At 37.7% G+C, this 19,222-nt stretch overlaps 1 protein-coding gene across 9 annotated transcripts in view; it reads right to left on the reverse strand.

The window, feature by feature from the left end:
* The window catches only part of ARFIP1 (ADP ribosylation factor interacting protein 1), a 125,398-nt gene that overhangs the window by 91,567 nt on the left and 14,609 nt on the right, over positions 1-19,222 (reverse strand). The gene's annotated exons all lie outside the window — the stretch shown is intronic.

Here is a 19,222-nt window from a genome sequence, read left to right on the forward strand (position 1 = left end):
AGCGCTTAAATGTGCCAGGCACAATTTCAGACACACAAGACAGTGGTGAACAAAACAGACAAGACTCCCTATCCTCATAGAGCTTACATTCTAGTTGGGGAAAAAAGCAAATAAATATGCATGTCATAATCATAAGTGCTACCGGGCATGTATATGTGCACATGTGTTCATGCATGTGCTGTTTTAAACAGTGCGACAGGGAAAACCTCAGAAGAGGTTTTAATATTTTTGTAATATCTGAATAAAGTGAGGGAGTAAGTCATAAAAATATTTGGGAGTATAGCCTTCTAGGCAGAGGGAAGAGTAAATACAAAGACGAAAAGGTGGAAAGAAGCTCAGCTTTTTAAGCGAACACAAGAAGGCCATGTGGCTTGAGGGGAGAGCAAGGGAAGAGAGGAAATGTCAAGAAACAGCCAGGGGCAAGAACATGTGTGGCTTTAAAGACCATCATAAGAACTTTGGATTTTATTTTCAGTGAAGTAAGAAGCCACGTGAGGGTTCTGAACATAAAAATGAAATGACCTGACTTATGTTTTAAAAAGATCACTCTTTTGGGGCACCTGGGTGGCTCAGTCATTAAGCATCTGCCTTTGGCTCAGGTCATGATCCCAGAGTCCTGGGATTGAGCCCCGCATCGGGCTCCCTGCTCCGCGGGAAGCCTGCTTCTCCCTCTCCCAGCACCCCTGCTTGTGTTCCCTCTCTTGCTGTCTCTCTCTCTGTCAAATAAATAAATAAAATCTTTTTTTTTTTTAAAAGATCACTCTTTTCCTGCTGTGTTGAATTAAACTATAAGTGAACAAAGATAGCAGCAAGAAGAACAATTAGGAGGCTAACAGAATAATCTAAGCAAGAGATGATGGTGACCTAGAAAGTCAATGCAGCTTTATTAATATCTGTCTCAGACCTTCATTATAAGAGCTAAGAGGGACATTTCATAATGACAAAAGGATCAATTCATCAGGATTATGTAACAATCATAACTGTGTATATTGGTCCCAATAATAGAGTTTCAAAATAAATGAAACACTGACAGAATTAAAGGGAGAAACACACAAGTCCATAATCATAGTTAGAGGTATTACCACCAATCTCACAGCAATTGAAAGAACAACTAGACAAAGAAAATCTGCATAGACATAGAAGATCTGAACACTATCATCCACCTTGACTAATATTTATAGAAGAGTAAACTCAATAATGGCAGAATACACATCACTTTCACATGAACATGACATGTTTAGTAAAACAGATCAAATTTGGGGGCATAAAATAAGCTTCAATATATTTTAAAATACTAAACCCATACAAAATATGTACTCTGACCACAGTAGAATTAAATTATAATCAATTGCAATAAGAAATAAGATATCAGTGACCTCATCACCAAAATTTGGAAATTAAATAACACATCTAAATAATTAATGGGACAAAGAAGAAATCAAGAGAGAAAGAAAATATGTTGAACTGAATGATAACAAAAACAATAATGTTTGTGGGATGCACCTAAGAGAGCAATTTATAGCTTTAAATGCTTACATTTGAATAGAAGACCTTAAGCCAATGATCTAAGGATGAACCTTAAGAAAACAAAACAAAGAGTAAATGAAACTCAAAGTAAGCAGCACGAAGGAAATAATAATAAACACCAAAAATTAAGGAAATACTACAAAAACTGGCCTGCATACTTCAATAAGCTTAAGCTCATAAGAAACAAAGAGATGAAACGTTGCATGAAAGAAGAGACTTCAAAGACAGCTAAGTACAATGTACACTATGGATTGGTTCACAAACAAGGAGAAAGACAGCTGCAGAGGACATTATTAGAACAACTGTGGGTTAAACAATAGCACTGTATCAATTTTCTAATTATATTTTCTAATTTTGATAAATATATTGAGGTTATATAAGAGAAAGTCCTTGTTCTTAGAAAAAAAGGGACATGATATTTGAGAATCACCCTCAAATGGATCAAAAAGGAAGCTGTATATACATAGAGAGAAAATGTTCAGGTAAATGGAACAAAACAATAGCTGGTAAATCTGGGTAGAGTTTAAGTTTTCAGTATGAAATCTTATCATCAAAATTAAAAGTCTTTTAAAATAAAAATAACAAGTATGCAGCAGCCTATCATAGGCTTCATAATGCCAGACAAAGCGTGGACTTCATCCTGAGACGGTAAGGGAGAAAGCAGCAGGAGAGCCTGATCAATTTATTTTAGAGAACAGTCTCATGGGAGGTTAGATTGAAGGGAAAGAAGGAAAGACTCCATGTAGAAAAACTATTTAAGACACTATTTTACAGTTCAAGTAAGAAATAATAATGATCTAAATTAAGGTTGTGGGAATAGAAAAAGGTGGATTCAAGAATTATTTAAAAGGCAGAAGAGGGGTGCTTGGGTGGCTCAGTCAGTTGAGTGTCTGACTCTTGATTTTGGCTCAAGTCATGATCTCAGGGTCGTGAGATCACGAACCCCAAGTTGGGGTCCATGCTCAGCATGGAGTCTGCTTGAGATTCTCTCTCCCTCTCCATCTGCCCCTCCTGCTTACGCTTGCTCTCTCTTAAATAAATAAATAAATCTTAAAAAAAAAAAAAGGCAGTAAAGACTTACAGAGTGATTGGATTGTGAAAGATAAAAAAGGAAGAAACATCTAGGATGACCTACGCCTCCTCCTGTGGTTTGGACAATTAGAAAGACAAACATGTCACTCACCAAAGTGGGAAAAGTGGAGGTTTATCTGGCTTTGGGAAAGTCAGAAAATGAGTTGTGTGGTAGACATTCTGAATTTGAGAATGTGGGGTATCCAAGTCCACCAGTACCTCAGGAATTTCAAAATACAGGTCCAGAGCCCCAGACTGAACACATAAATCTGGGAGTTACCAATATAGGGATGTCGATGGCAAGAACTGATAAGAGGGACAAGAGAAACTGAAGAGAAGCATTCAATGGAACATTAAAGGGCAGAGAACACTGCAAAAGAGATAGGGGGAGGGACAAATAGTTCACAATGCAGATACAGCAGAGAAAATTTTAAGAGTAAAACCATGTGTTGTTTTAGTTTATAACAAATGTTCTGAAAGTGAAAAGTACAATAAACTAATACAACTTTATGCCATAAAGCAGGTAATATGAATATTCATTTGCCAAAAGATATACAAATATTCCAGCTATTATCTGTTCACTCTCTTACCCACAAAGAATGACCTACTTTTAGAAACATCATTTACTAAACATTAATCATAGAAGTAAAAATTAATAGCCAATACAAAAACTGGCAGAATAGGGCTCAAAACCAAAAACTCCATGTCATCTTCCTGGATAAAAACCATTCACAGTACTTCACTCACGCTTTAAACCGAAATTGAATTTGAGTTTAAATTTAAATTAAACACTCAAAGTAATTATACAAAAGACTTTGGGAAATAATTATGTCCTTTAGAAATAAAATTAGAATCTCTTCTAAGATTCATGTTATTTAAGGTTTGCTATGGTCTGAATGTTTGTATCCCCCACTCCCCAAATTCACATGTTAAAATCCTAACGCCCAATGTGAAGGTATTAGGAGGTGGGTCCTTTAGGAGGTGCTTAGGTCATGAGGGTAGAGCCCCTCATGAATGGGATTAGTGTTCTTAAAGACCCTAGAAGAGGGCCTTCACCAGAATCTGACTTTGCTGGCACCTGATCTTAAACTTCCAACCTTCAGAACTGTGAGAACTAAATTTCTGTTGTTTATAAGCCACCCTGTGTGTGTTTTGCTATAGCAGCCAGAATGGACTAAGATAAGGTCCTTTACAGTAGGGTCCAATGAACTTTTCAGGCTTTACTTCTCTTAACTTTAACCTTCTGAAGATCCTCTACTACTAAATCTACTTGCCATTTTTTTTTAAAGATTTTATTTATTTATTTGAGACAGAGAGAGAGTGAGAGAGAGAGAGGGGGAGAGGGGAGGGAGGGAGGGAGAGGGAGAGAGAGAGAGAGAGAGAGCGCGCGTGCGTGCGCATGAGTTGGGGGAGGGGCAGAGGGAGAGGGAGAAGCAGGGAGCCCAATGCAGGGCTCGATCCCAGGACCCTGGGGTCATGACCTGAGCCAAAGGCAGACACTTAACCAACTGAGCCACCCAGGCACCCCACCACTCTGTTCTTCTTAACAAGGCCTACCCTCAGGAGAAACCAGAACATAACCTGCTTGGATATAATCAGCCCCTAACTGACCTCAGAAAGGGAAATAACCAAATCCAACACACTCTAGCTATCTTGTCCCACCTAAGCAAGGGAAAGAAAAACTGAGAAACACCTGTGAAGTTCACAGTCCGGAGGCACAGGCTCACTAAAAGATTGAGACCTAATCATAGGGCTATATAATGCTTCCCTTCTCCCATACTCTACAGCCGTATTGCTAAAGATCTTAAACAACAATTCCTTTTACATCCTATCTATCAGGAAAAAAATTATAAGGCCTACCCAAGGCAAAAAACACAATTTGAAGAAACAGAGCAAGCATCACAACCAGATATGGCAAGGATGTTGGAATTATCAGACAGGAATTTAAAACAACTATGATTAATATGCTAAGGGCTACAATGGACAAAGTAGACAGCATACATGAACAGATGGGCAATGTAAACAGAGATACAGAAATCGTACCAAAGAACCAAAAAGAAATGCTAGAGATCAAAATCACTATAACAGAAATGGGCTTATTAGATTAAATAATGATCTTGGAGTAGGCAAATATTTCTTAGGACACAAAAAGCATAAAATAATAAAAGAGAAACACTGATAACCTGGGCTTCATCAAAATTAAAAACTTGTCTTCAAAAGGTACCATTAAAAAAAATGAAAAGGCAAGCCACAGACTGGAAGAGAATAAATGTAATATATGTATCTGACAAATGACTGGTATTCAAGATATATAAATATGTATATAATTCACAATAATATACAAGTCTTACAATTTAGTAATAAGAAGACAAATAACTCAAAATATGGCTAAAATTTTAACAGGCACTTTACAATAGAAAATATATGATAGGCGAGTAAGTACATGAAAAGATGACCAACATCACTAATCATCAAGGAAATGAAATTTAAATCTAAATTAAGATACAACTGGGCGCCTGGGTGGCTCAGTTGGTTAAGCGACTGCCTTCGGCTCAGGTCTTGATCCTGGAGTCCCTGGATTGAGTCCCGCATCGGGCTCCCTGCTCAGCGGGGGGGTCTGCTTCTCCCTCTGACCCTCTTCCCTCTCATGCTCTCTGTCTCTCATTCTCTCTGTCTCAAATATATAAATAAAATCTTTAAAAAAAATAAAATAAAATAAAATAAATTAAGATACAACTATATACCCACTATAATGGGCTGAAGTTTAAAAAGACTGACAAGTGTTGGTAAAGTGTAGCTGGAATCTGCATAATTTACATGCTGGAGGGAATGTAAAAAAGTACTTCACTTGGAGAAATGTTTGGCAAATTCTTATGAAAGTAAATATACACTTAACCATATGACTCAGCCATTCTACACCTAATCATTCACCACAGAAATTTAAAAAAATGTCCAGAAGAGACTTTTATGAGCATATTCACAGCGGCTTTATTCGTAAGAGCCCCAAACTAGAAAAAAATGTCCATCAATAGGTAAATGGATAAATAAACTGTGGCATGTATACATAATGTAATATTCCTCAGCAACAGAAAGGAATGAATTCTTATGTATGCAGTAACTGTTACTCTCAAAAAATGCTGAGCCAAAAAAAGCCTGACACAAAAGAAGACATACTAAATGATTTCATTTATATAGAATTCTAGCACATACAAGATCTATTATGGCAGATCAGCTGTTACCTTGAGAGAGGGGGAGGGGAAGACTGACTACAAAGGGACACAGAAACTTTAGGATGATGGAAACATTATCTATCTTGATTATGATTATGGTTATGGTTTCCCAAGTTTATACATCTGTCAACAAAACTCACTGGACTGTATATTTATTTATTTATTTATTTATTTATTATTATTATTTTTTTATTCTTATGTTAATCCCCATACATTACAACATTAGTTTTAGATGAAGTGTTCCATGATTCATTGTTTGTGCACAACACCCAGTGCTCCATGCAGAATGTGCCCTCCTCAATACCCACCACCAGGCTAACCCATCCTCCCAACCCCCTCCCCTCTAAAACCCTGTTTGTTTTTCAGAGTCCATCGTCTCTCATGGTTCGTCCACCCCTCCGATTTCCCCTGCTTCATTCTTCCCCTCCCGCTACCTTCTTCTTCTTCTTCTTTTTTTCTTAACATATATTGCATTATTTGTTTCAGAGGTACAGATCTGAGATTCAACAGTCTTGCACAATTCACAGCGCTTACCAGAGCACATACCCTCCCCAGTGTCTATCACCCAGTCCCCCCATCCCTCCCACCCCACCCCCCCACTCCAACAACACTCAGTTTGTTTCCTGCGATTAAGAATTCCTCATATCAGTGAGATCATATGATACATGTCTTTCTCTTTTTGACTTATTTCACTCAACATAATACCCTCCAGTTCCATCCACGTCGTTGCAAATGGCAAGATCTCATTCCTTTTGATGGCTGCATAATATTCCATTGTATATATATATACCACATCTTCTTTATCCATTCATCTGTCGATGGACATCTTGGCTCTTTCCACAGTTTGGCTATTGTGGACATTGCTGCTATAAACATCGGGGTGCACGTACCCCTTCGGATCCCTACTTTTGTATCTTTGGGGTAAATACCCAGTAGTGCAATTGCTGGATCATATGGTAGCTCTGGACTGTATATTTAAATGGGTGCATTTTATCATATGAAAATTTCATCTTAAACTGTTTTCTTTTTTAAAGGGTAAAATTCCATTCTATCATCTCTAATGGTAAAGGATCCATTTCTTCTGTTAGCCCCAAATCCACCCAGAGAGCTCAATCTGGTGGGAGGAGGTTTATGGCCTGATCATAGTACCCACCTTTAAGGAAGGACTGACTTGCAGCTCTACAACCTAGTAGCAAATGAAGTTTGTCGTTTTCCAAAATATGTCTCCATGACAAAAATATATTAGACCAATACCCTCTCACTATGAAAATCACTACACAGTCCTAAGTGCTATTTACAGATATATATTCCCTATTTAAGCCAGTCTGAAAATCATAAGCACTTGCATTCTAAGAGAGTATCTAAAAAATGGCATTGAAAAAAAAATCCCAGTTTCTCAGAACCAGTGACCCTTCTAGATCTTTTAAATCAGCAATCGAGGCAGTAACTAGTTTGCCAAATCAGATTTTAGCCCAAGTATTGTGTGTGTGTGTATATAATCCTGGCTGCCTAGCCACAGCCCCCTTCCAATGTTGGGGAAAGCCTCCACATTTTAAGGCCAGGGAAAGGTAGAGCCTGTGTCTTACTATATAAAAGCTCAAAATACCAGATAACCAAGCAACCATCCGGAGCCAGATTACTATAACATGGCTCATAAAACTGCTTACAGTCTGACCCCTACCTATTCCTCCAGCTGCTTCTCATACCATTCTCTCCTCCAATTCTCTCCAACTTGGCCAACTGGGCAACCAAATATCTATTAACTTCATCTTCACCCTCAGGATGCACAGTAACTCTTCTCCCTCTCTATTCAGTTCCTAGTCTATAGCCTTTTCTGTAGTTCCTGAAGACCTAGGCTAAAAGAAAAAAAAGCTCCTGTAATTTTTTCTGGCACAACTGATATTTTTCAAATTCTAATTCAAAATATATCTTGACATTAACATTTAAAAAGGCTTTACATATGACAGCATTTATAGATGAACACCCCATGGAAAATAAAAGATACAACATTAACAAAAGTTCACCCAGACTAAAAATCTATCTTAATAATGAAAGAGAAGGCATACTGGAAATATATTTCTTCCTGTTATCAATTTATTACATTATTAACGGTAAAAATTTCTACAATGCTTAGCAACAAGGTAGAAACTTTCTAGAAAAGATGTAAAAGAACTTGTCATAGCCTTGGACTTCTGCAACTACACAAGGCACTGTATCTCCTAAAACACACACATTTAACATTGTTCTTTACTCCAATTTACCACTGAGCAAGCAAAAAATAAAGTGATATAATAAGCTTGAAGTTTTTCCAATTCTTTCTTATATCTACCATTTTAAAAAAGGTATTTGAAAATTCATTAAAAAGTACTGTGAAATATTTCCAGTGCTCAGTTCACTGGCTACATATATTCAATAGGTATATTGTTCTATCACTTAGCTATATTTTCTGCTAATTTAAGGGACTAAATTGTTAATTCCAGTCAATCTGAGACAAAAGAGCAACGAAGAAAGTGAACAGTGTGAAAAAAGAAGAGAAAGTAGCCAAAATATTTAACTCTAATTGTTCTAGTTATGGCTTCAAACAATGAAGGTTGCAGTGTTTAGTGGACTAATTATATGCATGTCAACAGAGACCATACTTTGTTCCAATACAAAAAGCACAAATGCCTTCTGTGTCAGATGAAATTATTTACATTTTTGTTTGCCTACCAAAAGAGAAAGTAATTATATTAAACTCATAATTCAAATAGTCTTTGAAATTTCCTTCTACATTAGTAAAAATATGACCTTCTTTAAAAAATAGTTAATGTATTTATTATAAAGTGTTAACTCAGCATGGTTCAAAAGTATTAGGTGAATAAACCTCCTGCATGAAGTTTCAGGAGAACGAGGCAACATATCAGAAAATATGGATTTAAGGACCAGCCTCACCTCTTTTTATAAGTTTATAAAAGTCACTTTATTTTCCCAAGTTTCAATTTCCTCCTTATAAAATGAGATTATTAACCTCACTATATATCATAAGAATCAAATAGGAAATTGCTGGGAAAACTGAAAACGCCATATTACATAAAGATGTCATAACTATAGCACACTGGTTTCAGCTCAGCTCCAACAGGACAAATATTGGAATAGGTCCATCAACACTAATACCTACCAGCACACCTATCCTTGCTAACTTTCTCACCATGGGTATCCTCACTATACTTTTCTAAAACAGACCAATATCAAGACAGAGTTGAAACTGAATCCAAATGTTATTGTTTGTAGCTTTGTTTTTTATTTTATTCTATCTTTCTTGGCAATTTCATGATTTTAAAAGGAAGATGACTGGGCGCCTGGGTGGCTCAGTCAGTTAAGCATCTGCCTTCGGATCAGGTCATGATCTCAGGGTCCTGGGATCGAGCCCCTCGTTGGGCTCCCTGCTCAGCAGTCTGTTTCTCCCTTTCCCGCTCCCCCTGCTTGTGCTCTCTCTCTCAAATAAATAAATAAAATCTTAAAAAAAAGGGGGGGGGAAGATGACTCTCAAACCTATTATAAAGAAATAGCTAAAGCAAATGTGGTAAAATCCAGATAATTATTGAATGTGGATGATGAGTATATGGGAATTCAATTATTTTTTTTTTAATTTTATTATGTTAGTCACCACACATTACATCATTAGTTTTTGATGTAGTGTTCCACGATTCACTGTTTGTGTATAACACCCAGTGCTCCATGCAATATGTGCCCTCCTTAATACCAATCAACAGGCTAACCCATCCCCCCACCTCCTCCCCTCTAAAACCCTCAGTGTGTTTCTGAGTCCATAGTCTCTCATGGTTCGTCTCCTTCTCCGATTTCCCCCCCTTCATTTTTCCCTTCCTACTATCTTCTTTTTTAAACATACAATGTATTATTTGTTTCAGAGGTACAGGTCTGTGATTCATCAGTCTTACACAATTCACAGCACTCACCATAGCACATACTCTCCCCAATATCCATCACCCAGCCACCCCATCCCTCCCACCCCCCATCACTCCAGCAACCCTGTTTGTCTCCTGAGATTAAGGTCTCTTACAGTTTGTCTCCCTCTCTGGTTTCATCTTGTTTCATTATTTCCTCCCTTCCCCTATGCTCTTGTCTTGTATCTCAAATTCCTCATATCAGTGAGATCATATGATACTTGTCTTTCTCTGATTGACTTATTTCATTTCGCCTAATACCCTCTAGTTCCCTGCACATCGTTGCAAATGGCAAGATTTCATTTTTTTGATGGCTGCATATTATTCCATTGCATATATATACACCAAATCTTCTTTATCCCTTCATCTGTTGAAGGACATCTTGGCTCTTTCCATAGTTTGGCTACTGTGGACATTGCTGCTATAAACATTGGGGTGCATGTGCCCCTTTGGATCACTACATTTGTATCTTTGGGATAAATACCCAGTAGTGCAATTGCTGGGTCAAAAGGTAGCTCTATTTTCAACTTTTTGAGGAACCTCCACACTGTTTTCCAGAGTAGCTGCACCAGCTTGAATTCCCACCAACAGTGTAGGAGGGTTCCCCTTTCTCCACATCTTCGCCAACATCTGTTGTTTCCTGACTTGTTAATTCTAGCCATTATGACTGGTGTGAGGTGCTATCTCATTGAGGTTTTGATTTGGATTTCCCTGATGCCGAGTGATGTTGAGCACTTTTTCATGTGTCTGTTGGCCATTTGGATATCTTTGCAGAAGTGTCATCTGCCCATTTCTTGATTGGATTATTTGTTCTTTGGGTGTTGAGTTTGAAAAGTTCTTTATAGATTTTGGATACTAGCCCTTTATCTGATATATCATTTGCAAATATCTTCTCCCATTCTGTCAGCTGTCTTTTGGTTTTGTTGACTTTTTCCTTTGCTGTGCAAAAGCTTTTAATCTTGATGAAGTCCCAATAGTTCATTTTTGCCCTTGCTTCCCTTGCCTTTAAAGGCAATATGTCTAGGAAGAAGTTGCTGCAGCTGAGGTCGAAGAGGTTGCTGCCTGTGTTCTCCTCTAGGATTTTGATGGACTCCTGTCTCACACTGAGGTCTTTCATTCATTCTGAGTCTATTTTTGTGTGTGGTGTAAGGAAATGGTCCAGTTTCATTCTTCTGCATGTGGCTGTCCAATTTTCCCACCACCATTTGTTCAAGAGAGTGTCTTTTTTCCATTGGACATTCTTTCCTGCTTTGTCGAAGGTTGACCACAGAGTTGAGGGTCCATTTCTGGGCTCTCTATTCTGTTCCATTGATCGATGTGTCTGTTTTTGTGCCAGTACCGTACTATCTTGATGACTACAGCTTTATAATAGAGCTTGGAGTCCGGAATTATGATGCCACCACCTTTGCTTTTCTTTTTCAACATTCCTCTAGCTATTCGGGATCTTTTCTGGTTCCATATAAATTTTAGAATTATTTGTTCCCATTGAAAAAAGTTAATGGTATTTTGATATGGATTCCATTAAATGTGTAGATTGCTCTAGGTAGCATTGACATCTTCACAATATTTGTTCTTCCAATCCACGAGCATGGAACATTTTTCCATTTCTTTGTGTCTTCCTCAATTTCTTTCATGAGTATTCTATAGTTTCCTGAGTACAGATTCTTTGCCTCTTTGGTTAGACTTATTCCTAGGTATCTTATGGTTTTGGGTGCAATTGTAAATGGGATTGACTCCTTAATTTCTCTTTCTTTTGTCTTGTTGTTGCTGTATAGAAATGCCACTGATTTCTGTAGATTGATTTTATATCCTGCCACTTTATTGAATTCCTGTATGAGTTCTAGCAGTTTTGGGGTGGAGTCTTTTGGGTTTTCCACATAAAGTATCATATCATCTGTAAAAAGTGAGAGTTTGACTTCTTCTTTGCCGATTTGGATGCCTTTGATTTCTTTTTGTTGTCTGATTGCTGTGGCTAGGACTTCTAATACTATGCTGAATAGCAGTAGTGATAGTGGACATCCCTGCTGCATTCCTGACCTCAGGGGGAAAGCTCTCAGTTTTTCCCAACTGAGAATGATATTCGCTATGGGTTTTTCATAGATGGCTTTTATGATATTGAGGTATGTACCCTCTATCCCTACACTCTGAAGAGTTTTAATCAAGAAAGGATGCTGTACTTTGTCAAATGCTTTTTCTGTACTTACTGAGAGAATCACATGGTTCTTGTTCTTTCTTTTATTAATGTATTGTATCATATTGATTGATTTGTGGATGTTGAACCAACCCTGCAGCCCAGGAATAAATCCCACTTGGTCGTGGTGAATAATCCTTTTAATGTACTGTTGGATCCTATTGGCTAGTATTTTGGGGAGAGTTTTTGCATCCATGTTCATCAGGGATATTGATCTGTAATTCTCCTTTTTGATGGGGTCTTTGTCTGGTTTGGGGATCAAGGTAATGGTGGCCTCATAAAACGAGTTTGGAAGTTTTCCTTCCATTTCTATTTTTTGGAACAGTTTCAGAAGAATAGGTATTAATTTTCTTTAAATATTTGGTAGAATACCCCTGGGAAGCCATCTGGCCCTGGGCTCTTGTTTGTTGGGAGATTTTTGATTACTGCTTCAATTTCCTTACTATTTATGGGTCTGTTCAGGTTTTTTATTTTTTTCCTGGTTCAGCTGTGGTAGTTTATACTTCTCTAAGAATGCATCCATTTCTTCCAGATTGTCTAATTTGCTGGCATATAGTTGCTCATAATATGTTCTTATAATTGTATTTCTTCGGTGTTGGCTGTGATTTCTCCTCTTTCATTCATGATTTTATTTATTTGGGTCGTTTCTCTTTTCTTTTTGATAAGTCTGGCCAGGGATTTATCAATCTTATTCTGTCAAAGAACCAGCTCCTAGTTTCGTTGATCTGTTCTACTGTTCTTTTGGTTTCTATTTCATTGATTTCTGCTCTGATCTTTATTATTTCTCTTCTCCTGCTGGGTTTAGGCTTTATTTGCTGTTCTTTCTCCAGCTCCTTTAGGTGTAGCATTAGGTTGTGTATTTGAGACCTTTCTTGTTTCTTTTTTTTTTTTTTAAGATTTTATTTATTTATTTGACAGAGAAAGACACAGCGAGAGGGAACACAAACGGGGAGTGGGAGAGGGAGAAGCAGACTCCCTGCCGAGCAGGGAGCCTGATGCGGGACTTGATCCCGGGACTCCAGGATCATGACCTGAGCTGAAGGCAGTCGCTTAACCAACTGAGCCACCCAGGTGCCCCGACCTTTCTTGTTTCTTGAGAAAGGCTTGTATTGCTATAATACTTTCCTCTTAGGACTGCCTTTGTTGCATCCCAAAGATTTTGAACAGTTGTGTTTTCATTTTCATTGGTTTCCATGAATTTTTTAAATTCTTCTTTAATTTCCTGGTTGACCCATTCATTCTTTAGTAGGATGCTCTTTAGCCTCCATGTATTTGAGTTCTTTCCGACTTTCCTCTTGTGACTGAGTTCTAGTTTCAAAGCAGTGATCCGAAAATATGCAGGGAATGATCCCAATCTTTTGGTACTGGTTGAGACCTGATTTGTGACCTAGGATGTGATCTATTCTGGAGAATGTTCCATGGGCACTAGAGGAGAATGTGTATTCTGTTGCTTTGGGATGGAATGTTGTGAATATATCTGTGAATATATCTGAACATATCTGAATATATATGTATGTTCTGAATATACATTTGGTCCAGTGTGTCATTTAAAGCCTTTATTTCCTTGTTGATCTTTTGCCTAGATGATCTGTCCATTTCAGTGAGGGGGGCGGTGTTAAAGTCCCCTACTATTATTGTATCGGTGTCGATGTGTTTCTTTGATTGTTATTAATTGGTTATATAATCGGCTGCTCCCAAAGTAGGGGCACAGATGTTTACAATTGTTAGATCTTCCTGTTGGACAGACCCTTTAAGTAGGATATAGTGTCCTTCCTCAACTCTTATTATAGTCTTTGGTTTAAAACCTAATTTGTCTGACATAAGGATTGCCACCAGTTTTCTTTTGATGTCCATTAGCATGGTAAATGGTTTTCTACCCCCTCACTTTCAATCTGGAGGTGTCTTTGGGTCTAAAAGGAGTCTCTTGCAGACAGCATATTGATGGGTCTTGTTTTTTAATCCAATCTGATACCCTGTGTCTTTTGATTGGGGCATTTAGCCCATTTACATTCAGGGTAACTATTGAAAGATAGGAATTTAGTGCCACTGTATTGCCTGTAAGGTGACTGTTACTGTATATTGTCTCTGTTCCTTTCTGGTCTATGTTGCTTTTAGGCTCTCTCTTTGCTTAGAGGATCCCTTTCAATATTTCTTGTAGGGCTGGTCTGGTGTTTGCAAATTCTTTTAGTTTCTGTTTGTCCTGGAAGCTTTTTATCTCTCCTATTTTCAATGACAGCCTAGCTGGATATAGTATTCTTGGCTGCATATTTTTCTCGTTTAGTGCTCTGACTATATCATGCCAGTCCTTTCTGGCCTGCCAGGTCTCTGTGGATAGGTCTGCTGCCAATCTAATATTTCTACTGTTGTAGGTTACAGACCTCTTGTCCCGAGCTGCTTTCAGGATTTTCTCTTTGTCTCTGAGACTTGTTAAGTTTTACTATTAGATGTCAGGGTGTTGATCTATTTTTATTCATTTGAGGGGGGTTCTCTGTGCCTCCTGGATTTTGATGCCTGTTTCCTTCCCCAAATTAGGGAAGTTCTCTGCTATAATTTGCTCCAATATACCTTCTGCCCCTCTCTCTCTTTCTTCTTCTTCTGGGATCCCAATTATTCTAATATTGTTTCATCTTATGGTATCACTTATCTCTCAAATTCTGCCCTCGTGATCCAGTAGTTGTTTTTTTCTCAGCTTCTTTATTCTCCATCATTTGGTCTTCTGTATCACTAATTCTCTCTTCTGCCTCATTTATCCTCGCATTTAGAGCCTCCATTTTTTATTGTACCTCATTAATAGCCTTTTCAATTTCGACTTGGTTAGATTTTAGTTCTTTTATTTCTCCAGAAAGGGATTTTTTAGTATCTTCCATGCTTTTTTCAAGCCCAGCTAGTATCTTTATAATCATCATTCTGAACTCTAGTTCCAACATCTTACTGATGTCTGTATTGATTAGGTCCCTGGCAGTCGGTACTGCCTCTTGTTCTTTTTTTTCGAGGTGAGTTTTTCCGTCTTGTCATTTTGTCCAGAGGAGAATAGATGAATGAGAGAACAAAATGCTAAAAGGGTAATAACAACTCCAGAAAAATATACACTAAACAAATCAGAGGAGACCTTCTAGAAAGTGGTCGCTTTTCTGTTCAGAGAGTTGCTGCTATTCTTTTCTTCGATTTCCTGTTGAGTTTGTAGGTGGTCAGAATGGTTTGATACCTATCTAGCTGAATTCCTGGGACCAGACAAATTTAGGTCTCCTACTCCTCCGCCATCTTGCTCCTCCTCCCCAAATTCATTTACTATTTAATCTTTATTTCACACGTTGCAAACTTCCCTTAAAAATGTTTTAATATATTAGTATCAACACCTAATTTGTCTTATATTTTCAACCAGGTGCTACTTGACCACGGCATTTCAAATCTTCTCCCAACTTTCTCATTCTCTGTCATTCTCATTTCTATATCAAGCCAATCTCAGCTGCCAGCTACCACCTGAACCACATTTCCTCCCACTCTTTCCTCAGTGACACTCAGTTCCAGCCACAGAGCCTTCATCACTGTTCCTCAAACACACCAATCTTATTTTTGCCCTTGTTTCCTCTTTCTGGAAAGTTCATACTTCCAGATTTTCATTCAGGTTTTTGCTAAAACATCATCTAAGAAGGGCCTTCCCTGACCAACCAATGCAAATCTGCAGTTTTTGTCACTCTTTAACCCCTTAACCTGCTTTATAGCAGTAAAGACTACATTAATTATAAAATTTACTTATGTATTTTTTTAAAGATTTTATTTATTTGAGACAGAAAGAGAGTGTGTGTGCATGAGTGGAGGAGGAGGGGCAAACAGAGAGGGAGAAGGAGACTCCCCACTAAGCAAGGAGCCCCGACTCAAATTGGAGCTAGATCCCAGGACCCCAGGATCATGACCTGAGCGAAGGCAGATGCCTAACCAACTGGGCCACCCAGGTGTCCCTATTTATGTATATGTTTAACTTCTGTCTCCCTCAATATGTTTCCAACATAAAAAAAGCAAACTCCTCTTGACACTCAAAATCCTTCCATGACCTGGACTATTTCTTTCCATCAATTATACTTCAGATACCCTATTAAATCAAACTTAATTATTCACACTTTCCCATACACGTCTCTCAATTTCCTTTCTCTATGCCTTTGCTCAAGCAGTGACCATCATCACTCACATGCTCAAATTCTACTCACACTCTTAAGACTCAGTTTAAAATGCCACCTGCAGTGATGTTCCTGGCTGACACTCCTCTGAACTGTCACAATTCTTTATTTGTATCACTCTAAAGACATTATTATTCTACATTTTCTTTATTTTAAAATTTCCTCTCTTAATCAAAATGTCTTGAATGCAGAATCTGCATTCCCTTCATAGAATAATAAAAGAAAAACGCAAATTTTTGTATATATTTTTTGGACATTAGAAATTGGTATATGTATTGGTGTTACTATACTGAAGGTCAGACAGAAAAGAAGAATTCAGGCAATAACCCTAGAACATGCTAATACCTAATACACTTGCTTTTCTTTCTTTCCTTTTTTATTGTTAAAAATATACCTATTTGCTTTTTTCCAATATCCTTGTTTCTACCTTTAAATAATTTTTTCCCTATTTAGTTTCTTAAATTTACTCATATTTTCCACTTTTATTTGGGTTTAAATCATAGCTCTGTTCCTCATTAGCTATGTTAGCCTTTTCAGGTCTTTGTTGCCTAATCTGTAAAATGAGGGAGAATATCTCAAATGCAAACAGGGTTATTATAGTATTAAATGAGATAATACATATGTAAAACCCAGTACAGTGTCTAGCACCTAACAGACTCTCTGTGAATGGTGCCTATTAAACCATTATTTCTTCCACAGATACAGAATCAGCAGTTTAAACACATTTCAAGGTATAAAGTTTAAATATTAAAAACACAAAGAACAAAATGCACCTTCATCTGCTGTAATCAAGACTGGACTAGAGTATAAAGCAAGCCAAGCTCATGTTTTCTTTTTCTTTTTTAATTTAGAAAGAAAAAAACTGATGTCATTAAAACACACACACACACACACAATAAAAGAAGAAAGCATTTTTATGGTCACTGATGAGACGGATATTTTAACACATCATTTGGTTGAGAGCTAGAAAATCCCCCTAGGTTCTATAATTAACTAGCTGAATGATTGTGAGCAAGGCAATTCACCTTATAGAACTTAAATGAACTTTTTAAGTTTCTTTTTGCTCAGGGTTGACAGTGTTTTTGGCTCAGTTCAAAAAGCTGGAGTTTTTGCTGTTGTTTTTAAGGATTCTGTATATTTGAGAGTGAGAGGGAGCGCGAGCCAGCAGGAAGAAGGAGAGAGGGAGGGAAAAAGAATCTGAAGCAGGCTCCACACTGAGCGAGCAGCTGCATACAGGGCTCGATCCCAGGACAGCGAGATCATGACCTGAGCCGAAACCAAGATTCAGATGCTTAACTGATTAAGCCACCCAGCACCCCCCTTGCTGTTGTTCTGTTTTGCTTTTAAAGAAATCAAAACTATCACCCATGTCCTCAATATTCTATTCCTAAGAAACCAATATCCATATATCCTTTATACTAGTAGTGAGAATTAATTCATTCATCAAACTGATCACCAGTGATGCACCAAGCTCGAAGATTAGTCTGAATTACTGAAAAGTTTGTTGCATAGAACATTTAAGAAGTTAACTGCCATAATACATATAAAGATATATTCAAAGAAAAATTCATGTAAGCAAATCTGACCCCCCAAAAATGTTTTCATCTGGATTTTGAAAAAGAGCAGATTCAAGTTAGTAGAATACTAATGGGGAATTTTATTTTTTTTATTTAAATTCAATTAATTAACATATAATGTATTGGTTTCAGAGGTAGAGGTCAGTGATTCATCAATCTTATACCCAGTGTAAATGGGGAATTTTAAAGATTTATTTATTTATTTGAGAGAGAGAGAGTGCGCGTGCAGGGAGGGAGAGGCAGAGGGAGAGGGAAAGAGAGTCCTAAGCAGATTCCACGCTGAGCATGGAGCTTGATGCAGGGCTCGATCTCACAACCCGAGATCACAATCTGAGATAAAACCAAGAGTTGGAAGCCTAACCAACTGTGCCATCCACGCACACCATAAACAGGGAATTTTAAAGTCAAAAATATCCCTAAACCTTTTTTCAGTTAATTGTAAACTCACACAGTACTTTTAAATTTGGACATAAATTCAGACTATACTCACACACCTGATCCTTTTTTTTTTTTAAATCCTAGTATTTCCTGTGAACACTGCACTTTGGGTATGGCTAAAAATGCAGGGAATGCATAACATGGATTTCTTTTTTTTTTTTAAAGATTTTATTTATTTATTTGACAGAGAGAGACACAGCTAGAGAGGGAACACATGCAGGGGGAGTGGGAGAGGGAGAAGCAAGCTTCCCGCGGAGCAGGGAACCTGATGTGGGGCTCAATCCCAGGACTCTGGGATCATGACCTGAGCCAAAGGCAGACACTTAACGACTGAGCCACCCAGGTGCCCCCATAACATGGATTTTAATGTTAATATACATATAAATTTTCACAACGATTACTTGGCAGTGGTTTCCTTCAGATCATCATCATTCAGGTTTACCTCTCTATTAAAAGAGCAAGAAACTTCTAGTTTAGCATCTATGTGAGTGACATTCAGACAGCTGAATCTCAGTGGTAAACCACGAATACAATACTTTCATTTATTATGAATCTTATCATTGGCTGGGCTGCCAATCCTTCCTGTAGTTCACAAGCATCAAACTTCCTCTGAATGAATCATTTCTCAACAGTTTAGATTCAGAGATCTGATCATAAAAAATCAAATCCATGAGTTAAGATAAATACAGTATACATAATTCCCTAGTTTCTCTGAACTAAATATAATTAAAACATTGTTTTGACAAACAGTAAATAACCAAACTATTTTAAATCACAAAGAATCCTAAACCCTCCATAGGTAATACATATTTTGCCAACCAGAACTCATCTCTGACTTTTGGACTAAAATTAAATTATCTAGCTCTAAATCCCATGTTAAAGCTTTCACACAGACTCACAGTGTCTTGGCTTAGTTGAAGAAATACTGTGCCTGGCATTGTTCATATATACTGATGGCAACCTGGTTAGAAACACTGCATCTGGAGTCAGAAGACCCCACGTGGTGTTCCAGCCTTGCCAATTCCTCTAAGTCAGTCACTATCTCTGAAAGCTAAGTATGTTCAACAAA

Source organism: Mirounga leonina, unplaced genomic scaffold, assembly GCF_011800145.1.
Source record: "Mirounga leonina isolate KUSES-001 unplaced genomic scaffold, KU_Mleo_1.0 Mir_176, whole genome shotgun sequence".
Classification (NCBI taxonomy): Eukaryota; Metazoa; Chordata; class Mammalia; order Carnivora; family Phocidae; genus Mirounga; species Mirounga leonina.